The sequence below is a fragment of the Arvicanthis niloticus genome, chromosome 26 (genome assembly GCF_011762505.2).
Source record: "Arvicanthis niloticus isolate mArvNil1 chromosome 26, mArvNil1.pat.X, whole genome shotgun sequence".
Classification (NCBI taxonomy): Eukaryota; Metazoa; Chordata; class Mammalia; order Rodentia; family Muridae; genus Arvicanthis; species Arvicanthis niloticus.
The window spans coordinates 27190800-27216508 of record NC_133434.1 but is presented as its reverse complement, the minus strand read 5'-3'; the positions used below and the strand labels follow the sequence as shown (position 1 = coordinate 27216508).

The 25709-nt window shown below is 47.9% G+C and overlaps 1 protein-coding gene across 7 annotated transcripts in view; it reads right to left on the bottom strand.

The window, feature by feature from the left end:
• The window catches only part of Paqr5 (progestin and adipoQ receptor family member 5), a 71671-nt gene that overhangs the window by 39960 nt on the left and 6002 nt on the right, over positions 1–25709 (bottom strand). For 4 of the 7 annotated variants that reach the window (XM_076925351.1, XM_076925347.1, XM_076925346.1 and 1 more), the window contains one exon: positions 4060–4156. The exons of 2 other annotated variants lie outside the window; for them this stretch is intronic. The gene's annotated coding sequence lies outside the window, so the exon portion shown is untranslated. Of the gene's footprint in view, positions 1–4059; positions 4157–24632; positions 24834–25709 lie in introns of those variants that run through there. One more of the 7 variants, XM_076925349.1, reaches the window with a different exon arrangement.

The following is a 25709-nucleotide window of genomic DNA, read 5'->3' as shown; positions in this document are numbered from 1 at the left end:
CCCTTATGATGGGTGAGGAACAGGATCTCACCTTTCCATTCCCACAGTTCAAAAGCTGCACTTGTTGAAGATGGGTTCAGTGCTAGCCGCCGCCGAAGTCTGCATCCCAATGATGGCAGTTCAAGGACTGTATTATGCTGTTTACAATCTGCTTTTAAACACTTCACATGAAGGGGCTGGAGAGATGGCTCGGCACTTAAGAGCACTTACTGCTGTTGCAGAGGACCTGAGTTTGGATCCCAGAACACACATGGGGAGACTCACAACCAACCACCTATAACTGCAGCTCCTGGGGATCTCACACCCTCTTCTGGCTTTCAGATAACCACTCTCATAGCTATATACAAACACACAGACACAAAGACACACAGACACACAAACACACAGACACACAAACACACAGACAAACACACAGACTAGTAGTAGCAGTAGTAACTTTTAAATACTTCGCATAGAGGGTGTGCTATGGAGGTAAATGTTCTAACCATAGCCTCATGAGTGTTTGTTAGCATCTGAGAGACCAGCCATCACCTCACTCCAGAGGAGAGCTTGGGTCCAGCTGGGATCACTGGGCATCAACGCCTAAGAGTCCACTCAGGAGTATAGCGATTCTGTTTCACCAGAGAGATAAGTAGGACTAGAGACATGTAAGTCAGTGAGATTCAAAGTGCATGTGCCCTCTGGTGTGCACACACAGGGACAGCTACAGGATGGGCCAGGGAGGTTGCTCCTCCCATGAAGCCCACGTGAGCCCACCTGAGAGGAATGGGTAGCTTGAACTGAACCAGATGTCTTAACTATGCTACTGTTACAGAATTAACATGCTTTCCCAGGGAGAAATCGATCCACAGTTTTCGAGATTAACAAAGGGAAAAGTTCTTTAACACTAGCCCACAACTGGTTCTGACTAATGCCCAAAAGGGAACTGGCTTCCCACAGAAAATCTGAACAGCTAACACAGGTCCTGGGCTTACGCTTCCACATACAATGTGGTCCTCTAATGTCCTTCAGGTCCCAGCCCCAGATTATACTTTGAACAATTTAGACAGAGACAGGAGACTGCAAGTCTGGCTACTTAAACGGATGAGAGATTTACAAAGCAAAGTATTGGCAGGATTAATTTTACACACAACAATGTTGCTCTTTTGACTAGCCATGATACAGAGTTTTCTTTCCTACAGTTTCTAACCAGCCTGCTTAGAACATTACTTACCTTCCTGCTGCACAGGAGGCAGAGATCCTTCAGCTAAATCCTACTTTGTGCAACTTAATATTTCTAAGCAAGGAAATTAGTAAATTTTTTTCTGGCATTAATTTTATTACTTCCGGTTCCTCCTGCATCACTAGCAGACATCCGTCATCTCAGCCTCAGGTGAACTCTCAGGCAAGGTGTGTTTGAGAGTCCCCCAATGGACAGGTAGCATGTCCTGAAGGTTTTATGATGGCCTTTTTGCTGGTTTGCTGAAACAAATATGGATGTCAGAAACCCAGCACTAGCTTCTCACTGTGCCGGGCTAAGAACTAGCACGGAGGCATGGTCTAATTGTCCCCAAGCATCTAAATACCAACTGAGCCCAGGATGGCATTTCAATGACCTTCAGATGTCATTAGCTGGAAGACACATCACCATTTTCATGTACCAAAAAGAGAGAAAATGATGCCAATTACAATCAGGAGATGCTGTTGACTGGAAATGAATTCTAATTCTAGAGCTGCTTTAAATGTTAGCTGCAGTGTTTGTGGGGTCGGGAGAGGCTAGAGAGACGGTTCAGCCATGGTGTGCCTGTCACACATGTATGAGGGTCGGAGTTCAGTCCCCAATACTCACACAAAAGCTGTGTCTAATTCCGGTGCTGTGGAGATGGGAGCAGGAGGATCCCCTGGGGCCCTCAGGTTGGTCAGCCTTCTGAAGAGCTGTGATGGTTAATACTGTCAACCTGACAGGATCTAGGATCACCTAGGAGACAGGCCTCTGGGGGTGCTCATGGGGGTGCTCTTGATTAGGTAAAGAGGGGTGGAAAGACCTACAGTTCTGGGCTTGGGTCTTGGCTATATAAAAAGGAGAAAGCAAGCTGCCATCCATCTTTCACTAGCAAGCTCTGGCCAACAGGACATCCCCTGCACCCCCCAGCTGTGAAGGGTTGTACCCTCAGACTGTGAGCCCAAATAAAGCCTTTCTCCTTTAAGGTGCTTTTGACAGGGTATTTTATCACAGCAACAGGAAAGCAATTAAGACAATAAATGTTAAAGAGTAGGGTGTGTGTGGGAACTGCTGGATGAAGGAGCCTCTGTGCTGAGTGACAGTGGTGGCTTTCAGGATGCTTAGGTCTGTTTACAGTGGCCACTCTCTGAACCTATTATTCAACTCTTTTTTTTAATAATAATTTTAAAAAAGATTCATATACTTATTATATATATATGAGTATGCTGTCTTCATGCATGCCAGAATTGGGTATTCAATCCCATTACAGATGGGTGTGAGCCACCATGTGGTTGCTGGAGATTGAACTCAGGACCTGTGGAAGGGCAGTCAATGCTCTTAACCACTGAGCCATCTCTCCAGCCCCTATTCAACTCTTTAAAAGGCCATCAGGATATCTGAATTTTACTCTAGCTGGAAGACTATGTACTTCCTCAAGGGAACCCAAGAACCAGCTAACTGGGAAGCAACACACTATCAAGATGTCTTCCTCAAGCAGTTCATTGATTAGCAGAAAGGAACATAGTAACTCCTAAAGATGGAAACTCAAGACTCACAACAGGTTTCTTAATTTCTAGAAAATATTACATCAGAAAATAAAATCATGAAATTATGGGGCTGGAGAGATGGCTCAGTGGTTAAGAGCATTGACTGCTCTTCCAGAGGTCCAATTCCCAGCAACCTCATGGTGGCTCACAACCATCTGTAATGGGACTCTGATGCCTTCTTCTGGTTTGCAAGTATACATACAGATAGAGCATTGAAGTACACAAAAATACATAAATTTATTACAGGCAGTGGTGCATACCTTTAATCCCAGTACTAGGGAGGAAGAGGCAGGCAGATCTGAGTTTAAGGCCAGCCTGGTCTAGGATAGCCAGGGCTACAGAGAAACACACACACACTCTCTCTCTCTCCCTTTCTCTCTCAATACATACACACACAAATAAATAAATTAATAAAATAAAAATTAAAGCAAACAAATGAAAAAATATTTGAATATGTTTTCTCCAAACACCAGTAAGTACACAGAAAGATACTTCAGCATTAAGCCCTCAGGGGTATACAATTCAAAACCACAACGCAACATTTCCCCTCCATTAGGATATCTGCTACAAAAAATAATTTAATGGAGTGTTTCCTAGGGAGAAAGCTCAGTCAGTAAAGACCGTTACCCTACCATGAAGACCCCCAATGCCCACATACAAAAGCCTGGTGAAGCAGTGTATGAATTTAATCTCACCACTGGGGAGGCAGAGCCAGGAGGATTCCTGATGCTCTCTAGACAGCTACTCACTAAATCAGTGAGCTCCAGATTCGGTGAGAGACCCTGCCTCAAATAACAAAGTTGAGGACTCAGCATTAACCTCTGGCCTCTGCACATGCGCAGATAGATATATATGCATTCACATAAGCACACAGAATAATACATTTTATGTAATATACTTTTATAATAATAGAAGCATCATCTTTTAAGCATGCATGTTATAGCTTGGTTCAGAACTCAGTTGTGGCTGTTCTAATACAACAATTTATTCTCTCCAAATATTCCAGAAAAAAAAAAAAAAAAAAAACAACCACCATGTATCGTGTATTTCCTGTTGTTGCTAATCCCTCTCTCTGTAGAGAAGCAGACTTGCTCAATCCAGCATTCTTGCTGTTATATAGATAGATATTCTAGATAAGAAAGGCCTTGCCTGAGGTCACTGGACAAGGGCCCAAAAAGTCAAGATGAAATAAACTCTCTAAGCAACAAGGGAACCTGTACATAGATATCTGTAGAACTGGAAAATCCAGTAGCTCCACCCTGCAGGAACCCAAATCTGAGGCTACCCAAAGAGAGAAAAGAGCAAGCTCACAGGACAGTCAGAAAGCTGGCTGCATCTGATGCCGTTCCTTAGCTGAAGGACACACTCTGGATCTCCAGGCAGGCTTCAGCCAGTGTCTGAGTACCCACTGCAAGCAAACAGATGCAACATGTGTGTAGGTCACTGTTCATGAGAGCCACAATGCTGGGTCTCTTCACAATGTGTCTGTTGATCAAAGTGCAAGCAATATGCTGTCAATAGGTCACAACGTCAATTTACTGAGTCCTGACTAGCCTGGGAAATACTAGAACAGAAAATATCAGGAGAGGGGCCAGCGGCTGTGACACTTACTGGGGCCGGGGTTTCGAACCTAGAAAACACAGAAAGTGTGTGTTTGTGTGTGTGTGCGTCTCTCTCTCTCTCTCTCTCTCTCTCTCTTTGTGTGTGTGTGCGTGTGTGTGCGTGTCTCTCTTTCTCTCTCTTTCCTCTCTCTCTCTCTCTTTCTCTCTCTTTGTGTGTGTGTGCGTGTGTGTGCGTGTCTCTCTTTCTCTCTCTCTCTCTCCTCTCTCTCTCTCTCTCTCTCTCTCTCTCTCTCTCTCTCTCTCTCTCTCTCTCTCTCTCTCTCTCTCTGTGTAGTGTACATGTGCATTTGTGTCACTGGGGACCAGTCATGGCTATCAAATATTCAGTGATATTGTGTGAACTGAAAAAAAATGTTCCAGACTACCAGCCTCAGAGAGTGTCTGGTCAACAAGAATTAAGTCAAACCTGAGGCGCCTTGGTATCTAGACAGATCTCAGTAGGGCCAAAGTGGCTATACAGGCTCCAACAGAGTGGGTGCTCCAGTTGATGAATGAAGGAAGGGCCTGTTCTACCTGCCTTGCTGGCTACAGGAGCCTTCTCTGCAGCCAGCCCCAAGAGAACCCATCTGCTAAACTTGTCTTGCACCAGAGGAATGTCCACACCTAGAAGCAAGCGGCTTAGTGCTCACCTGCAGGCCAGATCACCTGCAAGGTTTACTTTCCAACCCAGCTGTCACCCAGAGGGAGCCCAGGCTTGGATAATGGTCACTCATAACCTCTTTTTTGCAGTTCCCTGGGTCGGGTGGGGATGGGGGATTGGGGCCTATCTCCAGGTCTCAAATGTCTCCAATTATTCACTTCTCTTGACCTTCAAGGTCTAGTCCTGTCTGCTTCCTCCAGGAGGAACACCAATCCCCTACTTAGTCTGACTTAGTCTCACCATCCCTGACCGCCTCCAAGTGGTCTTAGGGTCACAGCTGAGGTGCAGTTCTCCTGCTAACCAGCTGGTACCCTTGAATGGGTAGTTTCAGTTCTCAGCTTTGGTCCTCATAGGAGGCTGGAAGACTGACTGAATAATGGATGATGGAGGCTCTCTGCCTGAAGCAAAGCCACTCTGTGGTCGGGATCCAGACACTAACAGGATGTTCATTCTGAGTCTTGAGGGTGTGGTCATCTTTTAAGCCACTGTTTAGATGGCTCAATTGAAGACAGGGATTGGTCTATTTTTATGAGACCCTATAAAACCTTATTGAATATTCTCTCTGAGGTTATACGAGTCAGTTCACCCTCCACTCACCCATGGGGTAAGGCTGGTGAATGACCTAGAGATTTAGGCTCTTCGCGGATGGGGCATATAACCATGGCAAGTTTCTCAGAAGAATGGGAACACACAGACTGGTGAACAACTGGGTCAGATGTTCTGTGGACAAAGGGGCAAAGCTGAGTGGAAAAGACCTGCAGGGAATCCTCATAGAGGAAATACCAGGGGAGGGTTAGGGTAGTGGGAGTGGCATGTGTACAGAATGTGAGAGCTCAGGAGCAGAAGGGACCAACTGAGCAAAGGTTCAAAGGGTGACAGTGATCCCTGAACTCCTGCCCTATGAAGAGGCAGAGCTGAGGCAGGGTGGGGTGCTGGGACAATGAGAGGAAACCTGAATCTCCCAGCACATGTGGGGTGTAGCTTTGCAGGTAAGGTTGTTCTGAGCTAGTTTTCCTTCTCAACTGTTTTCCCAAGCCTGGTGGCTCGCTCCCTTTGAGGGGGAAGCTGTGAGGTCAGACAAGAAAGATGTGGGTGGAATGTGGGGTCCCGCCCTACCCCCCCACCCCCTGGGGTCCCGCCCCCCTTCATCTCTTTCCCCATTCCTGCCCTGCAGGCCTCTGCCAGTCTACAAACAGACTTGCCAGCCACACCCTGAGTTTCCCCTTCGCTCTGCTTAAGGTACAGTGCTCAGCCTCAGCCCCACACAGGGCACACCACTGCCTCAGGCCAGCCATCAGGGTGTGGTGAAGGGCAGGGCTGTCTTGGTCTGGGAAGACTGCCAGCTCTCAAGGTTCTCTGCAGAGTGGTCCAGCCTGGGACTCCTAAACCACTCCTAAGGAGCCTCCTGGCAGCCCGACTCCAGGAAGGAGATGAGCCAAATAGACAGAGCCACTTGCAGAGCCAGAGAGAGCAAGGAAGAGCTGAATATTGGGTGCTGCTGAACTCTGCCAGGGCTGAGTACAAAGGTAAATAGCCTTCTGCCTTCTAAAGTGTTTTTTGAAACCAGAACCATTCTGTAATAATGGCCATGTGACATCATGCATTTCTCAAACCCATAGAAGGCACAGCACAGAAGAAGCCCCAGTAGAAACAAAGATCCCAGTTAATAACAATGTATCAGTATTGATTAGCTCACATTTCTCTGGCTAGGGTGTGGTGGTATACATCTGTATCCTAGCATGAGATAGAAGCAGGAGGGGCCGGAGCTCAAGACTAGCCTTGGCTACATGATACTGTGTCTTAAGCAAAAGTATCTATATCTCTCTCTGTATTATACAGGCCACTTTAACAACAAGGGACTGGGGGTAGAGTGGAGAGGGAGCCTACAGCAGGCTCTGCACCTTTTGTACAATCGTTCCTGTAACCTTAGAAGGATGGCTCTAAATAACTAAAGCAACCAAGGGAAAACATACAAGCCAGGGCTTTCCCAGCATGCACAAAGCCCTGGGTTTGACTTCCAGCACTGCATAAACTGCATGGTGCAGGGGGACAAGCCAGAAATCTCAGTACCCAGGAAGTGGGGTATCAGAAGTTTAAGGTTACCCTCTGCTAAATAGCAAGTTGGAGGCCAGTCTGGGATACATCAGACCCTGTCAAACAAACAAACAAACAAACAAACAAACAAACATGATAGTCTCAAAGAATTACTTAAAATATTGTATAAAAACAAAACCTAGGCCTTCATTTAAGAAATTGGGAGTCCTCACATAGGAACCTTGAGCCCCAGTTCTTTTGATAAACATGAAGCCACACAGCTCTGGGTTTGCTGATTAGATTAAAATCTAAGCCCTTGGTGACAAAGTAAAGTGTCCAGTCACAAGGAGAGAAAGCAAGTAACTTCAGCTTGGGGCTCAGAGCACACAGAGTCCTAGACCCCCATTTCCCATAGGACTGGAAGAGGTGGAAGCACTGTGAGAGCCAAGGGTCCCAGGGCAGTCTCTAGACTCACAGGCCTATAGTTTCCAGATCTGCAGCCAGGGGCCGGTGAGATGGCTCAGTGAGTAAAGGAGCTTGCTGCCAAGCTCTATGACCTGAGTTCAAACCCTGGGACCCATACGATCGAAGGAGAAAGTTAACTCTGTGTGTTATCCTCTGACTTCCACATACATGCTGTGCCATACATGTGTTCCCCACAACCAATCAGTCAATCAATCAATCAATCAATATAAGTATTAAAAAATCTGTGGCCATGTTTCAGAGGGGAAGTTAAAGCTTTAGATAAAATTGAGAGACAAAGAGGGAACTTTCAGACGTCAAGAAGCACCTGAGTTTCCTCTAGAGTAGAGGAACACAGAAGAATCTAATGGATAAAGCCAGGCTGGTGGCATTGGTGGGGCAAACAAAGTGGAGGTGGGGTGAGAACCAGGATTATCCTGAGTCTTAGCTTTTCTAGTTTGGCATGAGAAAAACTGCAGTGTGAGATAGGAAGCCCTTGGCACTCACACCCTCCCTGCTCACACCCTCCATGGTCACACCTTCCCTGCTCACACCCTCCCTGCTCATACCCTCAGCCCTTACACCCTCAGTGCTCATACTCTAGTTAGTACACATCAGACCCAAGGATGGTCCACAGTCCATGGTAAGTGCCAATAATGGAGCCTCTAAGGAGCATAGAGAAAGGAGAGAGGGAGGGAATGGAATCTGGGTGAGATCTTGAGGTGATTTCTCCCCTCCCCCCAAGTGCAGCAGCCTCAGAGAGTCCACTGGGAAAGGCCAGAGAGAGGCAAAGAAGACAGTCTGTCTCTACCTCCACAGTTTTACTGTCTGCAGTTTCAGGGACCCATGATCAACTTCAGTTTGAAAGTACTAGTATTTACTTGTGATCATTTGAAAGAAACTCCATTCACACAACTTTTGTTACTGCAATCCACCAGTGTACCTGATTTCTTTTAAGAATTACATTAATAACTTTATTCATTGTGTGTGTGCCTGTGTCTGTGTGTGCACATGTGCCTGTTTCAGTGCAAAAGTCAGAGGACAGTTTGTAGAGGTGAGTTTTCGCTTTCTATGGTCCTGGGGATCAAACTCAGGTCACCAGGCTTGAAGGCAATCACCTTTATCAGTTGTGCCACACTGATGCCCCCCCAAACTGTGCTAAATGTCTATATCAATCTTTATCATAAATATATATGTATCAGAAGAGAGGCAGGAGACATTGCATCTAGAGATTCAGTAATACCCATGAATGTAGATAAGGGTACTACTGCATACCAGTAGATATGTCAAATTTAGCTTGGAAGTGGCAGAGGGGCTGAGTGGCAGGTGGCCAGAATGAACTGGATGAAGAGGCAATGTATCTCCATCAGAACCAGGTTAGCATGGGCTGCTTGGTTTCAGGGACCAGAGGCCTCAGGATGGTAGCAGGGGAAAGACTGGTAACCTCCAGCTGGGTAGCAAGGAAGATTCTAAGTAGCAAATACAGACAAACTGTCAGTGTCCAGAGTGCTGGCCACTACAGGACGGAATCCAGCAGGACAATCTTCAATGCCCGCTCTCTCATCCACCATGTGTGTTTGGCACTCTCCTATGTGCACTTGGACAATGACCCACTTTCACACCCTTATCCCTTGAGTGAGGAGGACAGGAGACGTGACACTAGCTCTTAAGAAGGTGGATGTGGTACTTGATGGTGAACAAGCATCCAGCTGAGAGTGACTATTATCCTTGTTCCAGCTTCAGCCACCTCAGCTCTGAGGATGCTCTCCCCTGTCCCTTCAGCCCAGTGCTTATAGAGTCTCTGAAGACAGTTCCCTCAGCCCTGTCACTTGCCCCTTCCTGCACTGACACCCCTCCCAAGTGCTGCTGGTTCTGGGCCACAAATGAGGTAAGAAGGGGGTTGCCATGGTGACCCCCCCAGCTGGGCATTAGGACTCAGAGAAGGAGCTAAATCTTTTTTTTTTCTTTAATTTTTGGCCAGCTATGGCAGTTATTCTAAATATTTTCCACTGAAAAAGAGTGGGTGCTAGTCCTTAACACACTGTACAGAAAAGCTGTCACTAAACACCCATGCAAACCCAGACCTATAAAAAATATTACGGACCTGTGCTAACCGACAGGAAACCATATCGTGACAAGTTGTTAAAGGAAAAAACAGGTTATGTAATGGCGTAAACCTTGTCCTACCATAAACATAGGAAGACTCGTTGCATTTGACGGTTTGTATTTATGCACAGAAAACAAAAACACTTGGAAGGCTATTCCCCAACGTGTTGGGCTGGGGTTCTCTCGAGGCAGCGGGAGCAGGGCAGTCAACCTAGGCACTACCTTTCTTTTCTAAGTTTTCTCCAATGCTGGGGTTGCCTCACACTGAACCACACCTAGGTGGGGCCATCTTCAAAGCGACCACGCTGTTTAAAAGAAACAGAAGAGTGTGTCTTTCAAGCCTTGGCCAGTCTTGGAGGATCAATCTGTGTCTGCCAACTCAGACTTGTAAATGTTAAAGTTCTGAGAAGGCCACTTCTGAGCCTCCTGTAGGTCCCATCCCTTCTCCTGGCCCAGGGACAGCACTAGCCTTGGAATTTCTCCATTCAGGGTAGCTGGGGACTAAGGGATACTGTTGAATGGCTTAGGAAAAGCCAAGACTCCTAGGGCTGCAGCTCAAGTTTCTCTCTAAGTTGTCACCACAGGCAAGGATTGGGAGTGACAAGCCCACCCACACTGGAAGCACTGGAAAGCTGTCAGCAAACCCACAGTAGCCAGCCACCATACTATTCCTGTGCATTTCCTGGGATCAAAGCAGACACAGGCTCGCCCAGCACCTCAGGTCTAGCAGCTGTGAACTTCAGGCGGCCTTAGAAACCTCAATAACTGTTTATTGTCTGGAAGTGCCTTTCTCACGGTCCCTACCTTATGCTCCTACAAGAAAATCCGGAGGATGGGCACAGTGGTGCAGAGCTGTAATCTCAGCACAAATTTGGAGGTAGGGGGATGGTACCCAGGATTGCTTGGGCTACAAAGACAACCCTGTCTCAAAAGTAAAATCATGCAGTCCTCTCCAGTAGGTCTTGAATAATCTCAAGTCCTTAGTGTGTCCTTCCAACCTCCACAGGCCACTCTGTTCCAGCCTTGCCTCCTGTTAGCCTGGCCATGTTTCTCTCACCTGCAGTCTCATATCTGTCCTTAACACCGGGACCTTCCTCCATGTTTTTGTGCTTGCTATTTGCCTGCATCTTCCCTCCACCTTACTTTTAGCTCACTGGTTTTCAACCCATGGGTTGTGACCCTTTGGGAGTTGAATGACCCTTTCATAGGGGTCGCCTAAGACCATTGGAAAGCACATATTTAATTATGGTTCATAACAGTAGCAACATTACAGGTTTTTTTTTTTTTTTTTTTTGGTTTTTTGAGACAGGGTTTCTCTGTGTAGCCCTGGCTGTCCTGGAACTCACTCTGTAGACCAGGCTGGCCTCGAACTCAGAAATCCGCCTGCCTCTGCCTCCCAAGTGCTGGGATTAAAGGCGTGCGCCACCACCGCCCGGCAACATTACAGTTATAAAGTAGCAATAAAAATAATTTTATGGTTTATGGTTGGATGTCACCAAAACATGAGGAACTGTATTAAAGGGTTGCAGCATTGAGAAGGTTGAGAACCACTGCTTTAGAGTGTGTGTGAGTGTGTATGTCTGTGTGGGTGTGTACATGTACTTGTGTGTACATGCAGATAGAGGCTGAGGACAACGTCAGGTGTCATCTCCCCCATCCACAAAAAGCTTTTTCTAGGAAAAAATAATCATAATCATGCCAGGCACTGGTGATGGCTCACACCGTTAGTCCCAGCACTCAGGAGGCAGAGGCAGGTGGATCTCTGAGTTCGAGGCCAGCCTGGTCTACAGAGTGAGTTCCAGGACAGCCAGAGCTACTCAGAGAAACCCTGTCTTGAAAAACCAACCAACCAACCAACCTAACAAACAAACAAATAGGGAAAAGAAAAAGAACCCATACTTGTAACAAAATGATCCTAGCAACATTTTTTTTTTTTTTTTTTTTGATGTAAAGATTCTGCCTGTTTCCTGAACATGCTGTGGTCTCAAAGTCTGTACAGCAGAATACTTGTGTAGCACACACAAGGCCCAGACCTACAACATGTACATCTGTAAGTAAGTAAGCAAATAGTACAGATTTTAATGTTCTAGAACCTTCATTTCTGTTCATTTGCTAACTCAATTCTAAATAAAAAAAAAATTTTTTTTTTGTAAATTTTCCTTTACTCAGGGCTCAAAATCATTTTTGTATCCTAAATGATGGGATATCCAGCTTCACACCTTTAAAACATTGTTTTGCAAAGTACAAATATATGAAGGACACAGGAATGGCCTTGTCAGAGCTGGCAGGGAAAGCATGTGCCCAAACCACCCGGGGAGTTCTACAATATCGTAGTTCAGTTACCTCAAGCTCTCAGAGAGTCAGAGGAGGGGACACCAGGTGACTGCAAAGCACAGCAAGAGCCCACACAGGAAGAGGGGCAGAAGCCATGGAGATGCTGCCTTAAATACCGGTATTAAAGCACCCAGTGCCAGGGCTCTATGAGATCCTACCGACCTGCACATCGGTGCTCCTGCAGGCTCCTCCCTAAGGCTGGAAAGGGTCACAGAATGTAACCACAGGCCCTGACTGCTGGTGCCAGCCTCCTAGCCTGCTCGAGAGGCTGATCTACCTACCTCTACCTTCTCTCCAGCTGCTAATCTAATCAGAAAGCAGCCTGAGATAAACCAGCCACTGTGTGACAGGCTAGACAGAGAGGATGCAGAGAGAAAGTAAACATCTTCACACTCTGTGGACGCACTGTCCAGCCCTCAAGTGCTACAGGGCCCTCTATGGGCTTAGGGCTTCCCACCTTGAACGTTATAACAGCTTGGAGTTCTTAACAGAGAGCTGATCTTCACGTGAGGTGAGGTGAGGAGGGGAGGCTGGAGTTAGGCAGAGACAGGGCCTGGAAGCCTCCAGCAAGCCACCCCAAACACTGAAATCCAGGAATCTGATGGTCCTCCCCAAAGCAGACATTCCCCTCTGATCTACCTCTTAGCTTTCTGATTCAGAGGCCCCAGCATATCTGCAGAACAACCATCAAGGCCCATGGAGGGGGGGCAGTGAGGGGCAAATAGATCCAAGAGCACCTGCCTTGTGGTCCTCACACTACAGGGACCATTTTATCCTTCCTGTGTGTGTCACTCCTGTGGCTTTTAGATGACCACACACACATCCCGTATCTGCCTGGAAAGTTTTATTTCTTCCTTCATTATGCCCCCTCCCTCCACTGACCCCAGATGGCACCTTAGGCTTAAGAATGGTCTAAGAGCCCAGGTGACCCAATCTGTGTGGCAGCCTCCTGCCACTCCCTCTGCCAAGCCCTCAGCCAAGCCAAGAACATAGGAAATATACATAAAGGGCTGTTCAGAGCTTGAGGGGAGTCCAGTGTTGGTACCCAGAACGAAGCAGAGGCTCAGGACAGATCCCAAAGCCAAGGTCATTTTGGCAGAAGAGAGAGTAGTGTCTCTAGGGAGAGGTCAGGCCTAAAGCAGGGAAACCGGCTGTGAACAGGTCTTGAAATGCCAGAGATGGGAACACAGCTTGGTGGTGGTGATGTGTGGTGTATGATGTGGTATAGTGTGGTGTGTATGGTGTGTGTTTGTGTATGTGTGTGTGTGGTGTGTGGTGTGTGGTGTGTGGTGTGTGGTGTGTGGTGTGTGGTGTGTGTGTGTGTGTGTGTGCACCTACACATACACATAAAGAAACAGAACTCTTAGGTGTACTTTAGCTCCAGGCCACGGGGCTCTAGAGTGAGGGTCCAGGGAAACGGCATTCCTACATCTTCCGGTTGAGGCCTGCACTCAGGAAAAGCATTTCTTGGCAATCATTAACCACTAACTTCATCTACTGGACTTGGAGGTGGTGGTTATTAACCAGTGACACTGTGGGTGAGTCGCTCACATTATCACAGACCCAGAGGACACATCCCAAAGGTAAGATGAGAAGAGGGCAGCCACAGAGCCAAAGAAAGTGTGAAGGTCACCTGAGGGGCTGGCAGGCATTCAGGCTGTGGCTGGAGAATGGGGAGGGGCCACCCAGGCCCATCTGGGGAAGGACAGAACTAGCAAACAGATTCCAGTCCAAGGAAGAGTTAGATGTGGGAAGCCGGGGGGTACCCTAGTCTGCGAGGCACTGACTATCCACATGGTGAAAAGGCTCTCCTTGAGTCACTTCTACCTGCAGAGCATCCTGAAGCCTTTCTGAGCTACCCTTCCTATGGTCCATCTGACAGGATCTAGAGTCTCCTTGGAGACAGACCTCAAGGGTGTAGGTAAATTGAGGAGGGAGGACCAACCTTAACACTCTCAGCTTAATGAAAAAGAGAAAGCCTTCGGAGTAGCAGCATTCCTCTCTGTCCCCTGACTTCAGATGCAGAGTGACCAGCTGCCACCACCTCTTCCCTGCCCTGGCGGTCCTACCCCCAACCCCCAAACTCCAGCCAAAATAAACCCTCCCTTCCTCAAACTGCATTTGCCAGTTGTTTTTTTCTTTTTTTCTTTCTCAGAGACGGCTCAGTGATTAAGAACACTTGTTCTGATCCAGGACCCAGGTTCACTTCTCAGCACCCACATGGACAGCAGGTCACAACTGTCCATAACTCCAGCCGCAAGGGATTCAGTATCCTCTTCCTACATCCATAGGTGACAAGCATGCGCATGGTGTACAGCAAACATGTAAGCAAAGCATTCATACACATTGCACTGGCTGGTTTTGTGTGTCAACTTGACACAGGCTGGAGTTACCACAGAGGAAGGAGCCTCCCTTGAGGAAATACCTCCATGAGATCCAGCTGTAAGGCATTTTCTCAATTAGTGATCAAGAATGGGAGGACCCATTGTGGGTGGTGCCATCCCTGGGCTGGCAGTCCTGGGTTCTATAAGAAAGCAAGCTGAGCAAGCCAGGGGAAGCAAGCCGGTAAGTAACATCCCTCCATGGCCTCTGCATCAGCTCCTGCCTCCTGGCCTGCTTGAGTTCCAGTCCTGACTTCCTTTGGTGATGAACAGCAGTGTGGAAGTGTAAGCTGAGTAAACCCTTTCCTCCCCAGCTTGCTTCTTGGTCATGACATTTGTGGACTAGAAACATTTCAGGACTAGAAACCCTGACTAAGACACATGCGAAAATGAGATCAATCTAAAAACAATAGAGCAATGAGAAAAGCAACTGATGCAGAAGTGAGAGGGCTTGAAATGTTCACACCATTGGCTCACAGTCCCCAGAAAGCTGCTCCCTTGGTGAGCTTGCACCCTTCAGTGACCATCCACACTGCCAATTGTTGTTTGCCAGTATCCATGCACACGGAGTGTTCAATACACATATGTGTGTAATCTAGATTCACCAAGGGTCAAGTACAGCAGAAGCTGTTGGAGCCTAAGCCCCTCCCCCTCCAAAAAAAAAAAAAAAAAAGAAACCCTGGGGCAGAGGCTGTCCCTGACTCTGTTGCCTGCCTGTGGATCCTGTTCCTGTAACTGGGCTCTCTTGTCTGTCCTCAGTGAGAAAGGATGTGCCTAGTCCTGCAGTGAATTAAGGTGCCAGGGTCAGTTGATACAGGGGTGGTGGGGAGAAGAGGAGAGAGGGGGAGCTCCTCAGAGGAAAAAGTGAGGGGGAGTTGGGGGGGGGCTGTATGGGGGGGACTGAAAGAAGGGGGTTACAATCTGGATGCAAAGTGAATAAATAAATAAGTTAATGGGAAAAAAAACGCTGTGGTCATGGTGTCTTGTCACAGCAATAGAACAGTGACTAAGACAGAGTAGAAATGGGGGTTTCATCAAAATGCATTATATGCATGTAGGAAACCCCCAAATTTACACACATATAACACACACACACACACACACACACACACACACACACACACACACACTACAGTGCCCAGTTCTGGCAAGCTTTTGGTATGTGACAGTGAAGGCACAATGGGCCAGGGCTCTAGTTCAGGAAGCCCCTCAGCTTCCAGAACAGCAATCATTTAACCCCAGAGACCAGTCAGTCAGCTTGAGTTTTCACACAGGTAGACTGGTGTTGAAACTGCAAAGCTAGGAGCCCAGCTCAGAATAAAAGGCAGCCTTTATTACCTCGAACCTCTTACCTGGAGAGCACTTTCCCTTTGAAAGTCAATTCTGAGGTTTTGGGTCAATGGAGGACATTCCCAGCTCTGCAGAGCCTAGGCAGAGATCTTAATTCTTCCCCTGCCCCACAGCCTCTGGCATCTCTGCCTCAGACCCCTGCTCTGTCTAATCCCCTGAGGACACCCTGGCAGTCCTGAGAAGAGAAGGAACAAGTGGTCTAGACACCTCAAAGTCAGCAGGAAATCCTGCTGGGAATCTGCAGCTGTGAAAGAGGCTTGCCCAAGATCAGACAACCAGCTGCTCAGGGAGTAAGCCCAGAAGCTCCAGTTTTGTGATGAGATGATCTAGAAATTGGAGCACCAGCAACCATCCTGGGACAAAGATAAAGAGTAAACTGGGCCAGACTGGAAAGGGGAGGAGGGAGAGGGAGGATCACAGAGCCAGGGACTGCCCTTCTTTCTTTCTCTCTTCCTCTAGCCTCCTGGTAAGCTAACTCTTCACCCTCCTCTGTTTAATTCCTCCTCTTTCTTTTTATTTAAAAAAAAAAAAAGTTCCCGAGAAGACACGTACCAAACACATGTAACAGATAAGACGCTAAGGCCCAGCCATCGAGCCGGGAAGCCAACTCCCCTCCCAGGAAGCTTCCTCCATCCAGGCAGACCTCTGCCTCTCTCCCACCTCTCACCAAGAAAGTCTTTCAGCCAGCAACAGGCACCACTGAGCTGGGTTCTGCCTGCCCTGGACAGGTACAAGGAAACTTGGGAATGAACCACAATCCCTCACAGAAATGTCAGGCCCTGCGTCTGTTACGGTCCTGAGAGAAGTGAAGATCTTTTAAGGAGAATGTGGGCCCTCCTCTTGGTGATCTGACTACTGAAAAAAAAAAAAAAGACCCCAAGGAATTGGGGTTACCCCAGGAATCTCATTCTGGGAGAAGCTGAAGCCTGGTGCCAGCCAGAAGAGGGACCTGTTTCCAGAAGAGAGATTTCACAGTTCTGACAATGTCAGACCACCTTGCAGGACAGATTGTAGCCCAGACAATGATGAGGAGCAGGACCATCCCTCGGCCATACCTCTCACCTCCTATGCAAAGGTGAACTTCATGTCAGGACCTTGCAGATGGAATGGTGTGGGCGGGGGTTTAGGGGTGGAGCTGGGGCTGGACCTTTTTACTTCTCACTGGACATAGCCGCATGAAGAAATCTCCCTTTTCTCCTTCTCTAACATGTTGTGTAACTGGTCTCTTGTGGACAGGAGGCTGCACCCAACTTGTTAGGGCCTCTAGCCGCCACCCCACACCCCCCCCCCCCAGCATCCTAAGTCCTTCCAGTTAGGATCCCCAGGCTCCTCCATTGACAGGCAGAGGGCATCACTCAGAGCTCCCCAGGGGCAGAAGCTCACAGACACCCCACTGAGCTCACTGTGTCCTTTCAGTAGCTCCTTGTCTCCCCAGGGTGACCAACCACCATGCTCTGGCATTGCTGTAATCCGACACTCAACTTGCCCTACACTGGAGTTGTCTGTCTGTCTGTCTGTCTGTCTGTCCGTGGACTTCTATCTCTTCCTTCCCCTTCATGACTCCTCATACTGTCTACTGGGTTCTTCCTCTTTCCAGAAACCTCTCTGTTAACCACAGATCATCTGGACCCTCAAATAATATGCATCGGGGCAAAACAAATCCACCGTGTGCATTTTGAGGCCGCCATACAGCATTTAAAGGAGACCTAGGCAAAGAGGTTGGAGAGTGCGGCATTATTATTTCCCCATAAATCTCGCTCTAAAAGAAGCTTCAGACCTCTCTCGGCAACAGCAAGATAAATCACGAGGTAATGTCAGCAATGGTCAGACCAGGGTGACCGTCCTGCAGAAAAGGGACCCTGCTGTTCTCTGAGCCAAGCAACTGTCATCTTGGGGCATTTGGTTGTGCCCTCTTGCAAACTAATCATTTCAGCTGTGCTTGTTGGGTGTGTATGCGTCCTTCAGGAGGGGTGGGAGGGGCACGAGCCCCTCGCCTGAGTATCCAATGCTCCCTTCCACTTGTGCGGAAACCTGCTTTCTTGGCCTCAGGGTGGGGCAAAGAGTATATTTTCTGGGCAAGATTGGGGGGGGGGGTGAGTTCTACACTCATTCCTGTGGGGTAAGGCTTTCCAGGAGTGACATATTGGGAGAGGAACGCCCATCGCCATGTAAGAAACTCCTCATCTATGCTCTGAAAGGAAGCCCACTGGTTCTCCAAAGTGAATTTTGCCTCATCTGTCATTGGGACCTTAGAATCTGTGTTCTGAGGAGTGTGCATCAGGCCTCCAGCACCAAACAGCAGCGCCACGGCCAGCGACCACCATTGTCATCGCCACAAACTCAGTCACAAACATTTTTCTTTTACATTTTGGATAGTGTGTGTGTGTGTGTGTGTGTGTGTGTGTGTGTGTGTGTGTGTGCGTGTGTGTTGCGTGTGTGTTGCGTGTGTGTTGCGTGTGTGTTGCGTGTGTGTGCGCGCGGGTGCATGCTGGCATGTGTGTAAATATGGCATAGTCTATGTATAGAAGTCAGAGGACAAATCGCAACAGTTGGCCCTCTCCTTCCACCATGTATGTCCTAGGAATTGAACTCAAGTCCCCAGGCTTGGTGACAGTCACCTTCATCTGCTGAGCCAACTTGCCAGCCTGTTGCAGAGATCTGAACCATGCTCACCAAGTACTCTACCACTGAGTCACACCCCCAGAGCCCATTTCTGGTATTTTGAAGCCTTTTGGGTGTTTAAGAGTTCTTTCTGGGCTGGAGAGATGGTTCAGTAGTTAAGACCTGAGTTTGGTTCTTAGCACCTTTGTTAAGTGGTTCATACCACCTGCAACTCCATCCTCAGGGGATCAGATGCCCTCATTTGGCCACTGCAGGCACTGCACCACGTGCATATATACACACACACAATGACACACACACACACACACACACACACACACACACACACACATAGACATAATTAAAAGTAAAACCAGGGGCTAAACAGATGTTCAGTGACTCCAAGCACTGCTGGTCTTCCAGAGGTTTAATTTCCCAGCACACACACGGTGACTCACAACTGCCTGTAATTCCAGCTCCAGGAACCCCAAAGATCTTTCCTGGAGTTGAGTTTGTGGGTATCAGGTACATATGAAATGTATAAACATCATGTGGTCAAAATAACAACACATAAATTAAAGTAAAAAATTAAAATTAAAATAATAAAACAATTTTTTTGAATGCCTCTAAACTCAGAACTAGAGAACAGGTGTGGGCATTGAGCTTCAGAGAGAGAAAGAAAAAGAGAGAGAGAAAAAGAGAAAGAGAGAGGGGGAGAGAGGAAGAGAGAGAAACTAGAGAAGGAAGAAGGCAAGAGGAAGGAGAGAGACCCACATCAAGCAGGAGGGGAAACATCTGTGCTGTGGAGTCAGGCAGGAAGGAGGGCACCCTGTGGGGACTTGAGGTTGAGGGAGCAAAGATCTGTGGTTCAGTTCATTCGGGGCAAGGCTTTGTCAATGGCATCAGGAAGGATGGGCAAGAATCTCACTTCATCATCAGGAGCTGGTGTGGCCCCAGCACAGCCCACGGCAGAACCTTTAGCACGAGCAGTGACTCAGCCCTGTCCTGAGCCTGCAGCAAGACTTCACACACAGTCAGCTCACTCATGGAATATCATCACACACAGTCAGCTCACTCATGGAATATCATCACACACAGTCAGCTCACTTGTGGAATATCATCACACACAGTCAGCTCACTCATGGAATATCATCACACACAGTCAGCTCACTTGTGGAATATCATCACACACAGTCAGCTCACTCATGGAATATCATCACACACAGTCAGCTCACTTGTGGAATACTAAACCTGTTTCCACTAAGCATTCCAAGGATACTTCAATACTCTCACCTTGGCCTGTTCCTACCCCACAATCAAAGAATATCCTCACTGAAAGTTATTGATGATGACTGTCCATGTCTCTCTCTCTCTCTCTCACACACACACACGTCTCACACACTCACACACAGACATACACACACTCACACACAGACATACACCCACACACATAGTGTCACACACTCACACACAGACATACATACACTCATACCCCCCACTCTCACACACACTCACACACAGACATACACTCACACACATAGTGTCACACACTCACACATACATACACACATTCATACCCCCACTCTCTCACATACACACAGAGACACACTCACAGCCCCCATTCACACATACATTTATATGCACACACAGAGGCACACATCCACACTCACTCACACACACACACACACATACCCATGGAGAGACACATGCACACACACTCACATTCACACATTTACACACAAACACAGGCACACACTCATGCACTCACATACTCATGCATGCTCATTCACACACACATACACAGGCATGTGTGTGTGCACGCATGCACATACAAATACATACACACACTCATACCCCCACTCTCTCACACACACACACTCACACCCCTCACTCACACACACACACACACACACACACACACACACACACATACTTACACATACATTCATGTGCACACACAGAGGCACAGATCCACACTCACACACACACACATACCCATGGAGAGACACATGCATACACACTCACATTCACACATTTAAACATAGGCACACACTCATGCACTCACATACTCGTGCATGCTCATACACACACACACACACACACACACACACACACACACCCTCCCTGTGCTTCCCACTTGCTTCCAGCCATTCTTATTCCAATACCCCATTTCATCTTCATTCTTCAGAGTCACCTCCAGCCACCCAGCCGCCTCCTCTAGGATGGCTTCCAAGAGTGCTTTTCTTTAAGATTTGTTTTTATATGTGTGTATGTCTGTGGGATATATGCCATTGCAACAGTTGGCCCTCTCCTTCCACCATGTATGTCTTAGGGATTGAACTCAAGTCCCCAGGCTTGGTGCAGTCACCTTTATCTGCTGGTGGCTGGGTGCCTGTGGTGGCAGGAAGAGGGCATTAAATGCTCTGGAGCTGGAGTTACAGGCAGTTGTGAACCATCCCGCTTGGGTGCTGGGAACTGAACTCAGGACCTCTGGAAGAACGAGTGCTCTTAACTCCTAAGCCATCTCTGGGTCTCAGCTTCCTGATCACTCACACCGTGTGCTGGCTCTCTGACTCCTTATATTCCAGGGCTTCCCAAGCACACTTCTAGGATTTAACACACGGACTCAAGTGAGTGGCTACACAGAGCAGCAACCCCATTGGAAGCTGACTGACTGTCTTGTTTACATGCTTTCCTATAGGGAGGGGATGTGCCATGTAGGGACACCGGAACACTATGTTTGTCAGTGGATGGAGCCAAAAGCAGTTAGGGGAGGTCTGGGTGCAGGGGAAATGGCTAAGAACAGGCTGGTTTAACTGGTTAGTTAAGAGCCACCCCACTGGCCTGGCATCTGAGAGCACGAGGAAACCTTGTTCCCTAGTGAAGGCTCAGACCTCAGGGTGACTGACAGAAGTTAAGGACACAAATGGGACCTAAGAAGATGCAATGACAACAGAGGTCTCATCCCTCCCCCCATCTAGTTCTGACTCCAAGGCCGACAACCTCTCTTTCTTACACAGCAGACCCCCACCCCATGGACCAGACATCTCATAGACCTGATTTCATCCTTGGGTTAACTCAGACATCTCTCTTGTCCCTTCAGTGTGTAGCCACCAACCTCTAGGCACATGGCATCTTCCTTTACACTTTGACCCAGGAGGAGGCCCAAGTCCTTTACCTGTTGCTATAAGACTACCCTTGATCCTGTTCTAGGGTCTTGTCCTATACCACTGCCTCCACAGGGACCACCATCGTAGAGCCCCCTGCCTGCCAACTAGGGCATTACCTCTCATCAGCGTTCATAATCCTTACAACTTAGAACAGCAAAATCCAGAAAACAGAGGCTGGAGAGATGGCTCAGTGGTTTTAAGACTTTGTTCTTGCAGGGGACATGGGTTCGATTCCCAGTACCCACATGGAGGCTCAAGACCATCCATAACTCAAGTTTTAGGGCACACATAGAAAACAAAATAAATTAGTCTTACCCCCACCACACATACACACCAAAAGTTTCCTTGACCCAATGAAGGAGAGTGAGTTATAACTTACATTCCAGAAAAAAGGACAAAGTTCCTTGGTACATAAAGGTTTCCTCCAAGACTCGGTTGGTAGAGCGCTTTGCCTAGCACGCACAAAGCCCTGGGTTTGACCCTCCAGTTTGACCCCATAAAGCGAGCAAGTAGAGCATGTTTGCAACCCTAGCACTCAGGAAGCAAAGTCAGGAGGATCAGAAGTTCAGGGTCATCTTTAGATACACAGGGAATTCAAGCCTGGTCTACGTGAGACTTTGTCTCAAATGGGGGAAAAAAACAAGCAAAGATTTCCTTCGATTCAGAAGATTTCCTCTAATTCAATAAGAAACCAAAAAACCTGAGGAAATTTTTGGGTGAAACATGAACAGACTGTTCACAGAAAGGGAAGTACAAAAGCCTCCCATCTGTCATGCTCACCTTGCCCATAGTAAGAAAAATGCAAGTTAAAATGATAGAACAGGGCTGGCCGACAAGACGGCACAGCAGCTAAAGGTGCTGCCTACCAAACCTGACTGAATTTGATCCCTGGGATCTATATTGTTGGGAGAGAGAGCCAGCTTTCATATGTTGTCCATTAACCTTCATATGTGTGCTGTGGCACATGCATCCCCCCCCACCCTATCCCACACACAATTTAAAACTTGGTTTTTCTCTTATTATTATATTGAACACCTACAATCCTAGAATTTAGGAGTCCAAAGCCAGAGGACTCAAGTTCCAGGGTAGTGTGTGAGACCCTACTTCAAACAAACAAAAACAAACAAACAAAGCAAGCAAAGCAAAAACTGCAAGGAGAAGCAGTCTTTTATCTGGGAATCAGTGAGTCCGTTTGGTAACACTGCTGCACACTGGCAGGGCACTCTGTGCCTGGTTCATTACCTCACACACAGCCACCTGCATTCGCAAAGCGACTCAGGTACAAGGTGACCCCGTGGAATATCCTGGGTGGAGCCAAAAGACTGAATGCGGCAACCTGTATTCTAGACCAGAGAGAAACTCTCTGGACAGACAAGGAAAACCTCCCAATAGTTAAATGGGAAAAAAGAAAAAGAATCAGGCAGAAAACACAAGATCAGATAAACACCCTAACACTGTCCATTCTGCCTTCTGCACTCTCTCCCTCCTCAACCCACAAATATTTGGGGAAGCCAGCTGCCCTGTCCCCTGCTGCCTTTGGGTGGGTGTCTCAGATTCTCATCTGACTCGTCTGAGCTCTGCAGCTCTGAGCAGCCTCCTCAGCCCAGTGTGGACACAGCTCCCCACTCTGAAGCTTCCCCCCATCCCACCCCCACCCGCGCTCTGACCTTGTCCTTCCCTCAGCAGAGTGTGGAAGCAAAGTTCGTGCCTGAGAGTGGAACAGACTAGACCCTGCTTGACTTTTCTGTCCTTGGCCCAGCCTTCTATCCAGGGCCTTCCAGTTCGTCCCATGGCTTCAGCAGTCTGTGTGCTGCTAACTCTCAAGGTGTGTATCCAACAAGACCCCTCCCTCTTCTAGCCTGCGTATCTTCAGCCAACACGTGCCCAGATGTGACTCACCAGTCACTTTTTCTCTGCACATCTGGGAGGTTCCCTTGCCACTGTGGTGTCAAAAGTCTTTCAGCCATTGAAATATAGCTAAGCCACCTCTGAAAGACACCTAAGACCTGCCTGGGTTCTGGTCTCCACTACAGCTCATCTAACTAACGCCTTCAGCATCAGAGTCCAGCTTCTTTACTGGTCTCCCTTTATGTTCCTTCCCCACCTCAAGACCTTTGTTCTCTTCTATTTCTATGGCTTGGTAAGTGTCTGCCAAAGACCCATGTGTTAAAGGCATGGTTCCCCGCACGTGGCACTGTTGGAAGGAGGTAGACCCTTTAAGAACCTTAAAGGTGTCTGCTGTGAAGTCTGCCAGACAAATGAAGGTGAACTCTTGAATGGAATCGTGGAACTTTATCCATTCATTTATCTCTGCCTCCCAGTCTGTTAACTTGTCTGGTGCTAACCACAGGCCCAAAGCAACAGAGCCAAGCAACCATAGACAGAGCCTCCCACTCTGCAGTCAGAATAAGCCATTCCCTGTGGAAGGATCTAAGGTTAATTAGTTCCATCATGGTGATAGACAGAGGGCTATCGTGGAACCTCCAGTTCTGCTTAGCCTTGATGAATTCAGATTAGTGTCTTCTCATTGGCCTTTCTGACCAATGAAGCTCACCGGGTGGGGGCCAAGTTTGCTCCCCAGAGAACAATGTTTGCCCTCATGTGAGTGTGTCTACTTGCAGCTAGCCAGAAATGCTGAACACTCTACAGTGGCTCCTTTATACTGAGGAGATCCAAGGAATTTGCTGGACCAAAATGCAGGCACAGCTCAGCTGGAAGCCCTGGGTTCCACCCCCAGCACTGTAGGTCACACCTGTAATGCTGGCACGCAGGAGACGAAGGGCAGAGGATCAAGAGTAAGAGGTAACCTTTAGCCACATATGACTTCTGGGCTAGTCTGGGCTAAATGGGACCTTATCTCAAAACCAAACCAAAACAAAGGAACCAAACCCGGCAGGCGTGAGGGGTGCTGAGAAGCCCAGCCTCACACTGCACTGTCAAGGCCCTGGCCACTCTGCCACTGCACGCTCTATTTCTCCTGCACGCCCCTATTGACATTCAATCTTTAGCAGTGTAAAGGTACTGGCCCATTTCCAGCCTGGGCTTTATGGAATGAATAAACGAATTAGAGTCAAGGTTTTCTATTCATAAGGTTTTCTTGCCTCGTTCCCTCCCAGCCCACCTGCTTCATACTTCTGGCGCCATCCTTGTAAGACGGCTGTAAGCAACCTGTATGGCTTCTCACCTGAAATCTCTTTCACGGCTTCTCAGTGTCCAAGGAGCAGAACACAACCTCCTTAGCTCATCTCCAGCCACAGCCTCAGAGACCATAAACCTCCAACCCGGTCACTCCTGCTGTAAGTTAGAACCTTCCTTCTGTCCACCCTCTTAGTCGTCCAGAGAGATCATTTATCCTTGAAACTAATGTCAAACATCCCTCCTTGAAGCAACCCACACATAGGTACATGCCTATAACCCTAGCACTCAGAGAGAACTGCAAGCTTCTGGCCAGCCTAAGCTGCACAGGTGAGCTTATCACAACAGGCTTAAGTTTTTAAAATTACATTAATTGTGTGTGTATGTGTGTATGCATGCATAACAATCATTTGGAAGCCAGAGGACAATTTTCAAAAGTCTGTTTGTTCTTTCCACTAAGTGGGTCCCAGGATTGGTGACGAATTCCTCTAGCCAGTGAGCCATATCTCATCCAGCCCAGGCCTATCTCAAAAAGCAACAAAATTCTAGATGTATGTTTCCTATATGACCAGCAGCTCCACATCAGGTCATATACTCCAAAAGACCAGAGTCAGAGACTCGATAGTGACTTGCCCACTTGCCTCATCCAGAGTCATTCACAGTAACCAACAGGTGGCAGCAACCCAGGTGTCCAGGTGTCCAGGGAACAGAAGGACAGACACGTAGAACGTGGTCCATAGCTAACACAGAAGGAAATTCTGAGTCAGGCTACAACGTGCACCGACCACAAGGATGTTCTGGAAATCAAGAGGTCAACCACAGAAAGACAGACACTGGATCATTCTGCTTACTACCAACGGTGCAGTCTTCCTCCCTCTGTGTTCCCATGTGTGCATCTTTGAATGGCAGTCCATTCGTAGTCAAGGGTATACAAGTCGTGGTGTGCCCAGCCAGAACCTCCAAACACATTCTCAGGAAGAGGAGGGGGAGAAGACATATATGCACAGGCATGCTTCTTGTCTGCCGCCAGGAGATGCTCTGTGCTGCTTTCTGACTGACAGCCACCTTGTTCACCTTGTCCTTGGACCAGAACTGTGAACCAAATAAACCTCCTTTCGTTAAAAAC